The sequence below is a fragment of the Tympanuchus pallidicinctus genome, unplaced genomic scaffold (assembly GCF_026119805.1).
Source record: "Tympanuchus pallidicinctus isolate F22 unplaced genomic scaffold, pur_lepc_1.0 scaffold6, whole genome shotgun sequence".
NCBI classification, from domain to species: domain Eukaryota; kingdom Metazoa; phylum Chordata; class Aves; order Galliformes; family Phasianidae; genus Tympanuchus; species Tympanuchus pallidicinctus.
In genome coordinates this window covers 322,473-323,214 of record NW_026294780.1, presented here as the reverse complement: position 1 = coordinate 323,214, position 742 = coordinate 322,473, and positions in this window count along the sequence as shown.

Below are 742 nucleotides of genomic sequence, written 5' to 3'. Positions count from 1 at the left end.
GGCCGACTGTTCCCTTGGATTCACACAGCATAACTTGACAAACACTTCAGAGTAAGTGGCACTGATCATCTCACTGGCAGCTTCCACAGCTATGAGAGTAACTGAGCATCAGAGCATGTGGCTGGGCTCTACCATTCCGAGTAACCTCTGTCTAACACAAAAATCCTCATGAGCCAGGGGAAAACATTCCTGTCCACTCTTCTCTGCATAATTCATAACCACACAAACCAAAAGAGGAACATAATAAATAGAGCAACCCAAATTATTAAAAAAAAAAGTCCCCCAAAACATACAGCACAAGGACTGCAAATTTCTGCAACTTTGGCAAACCAACAGTAATTTTTTCTTTACTGGTAAATGAATTGGGAAGATACAGGCACAAGCCTTCAAGGTTTTGATAAGGCTAGCTCAGAGTTCAAATCTTGTTTTGGGAGTTTGCTTCAGGTATCTGCCAGCCACTGGAAATGCTGAAGCAACTGAATCAGAATGATGAATGATCATGACTGCATAAGGATCCCCTTTGCATCTTTGTTCAACTACCAGAAAGCTACTGACAGTGGGGAAGTAGCAGTCTCTGGTTTTTGGTTTTTGTTGATGTTATTTCAGCATAAAATGGATAAAGAAAGATATCAATACCAGCAGTGTAGAAGCTTTGAGATTTTACATATTTTAACTTTTGGCTATTTCCCTTAACCAGAGGGGGATTACCCACCTTATTTTCCAGTCATCTCTCTTTCCAGAG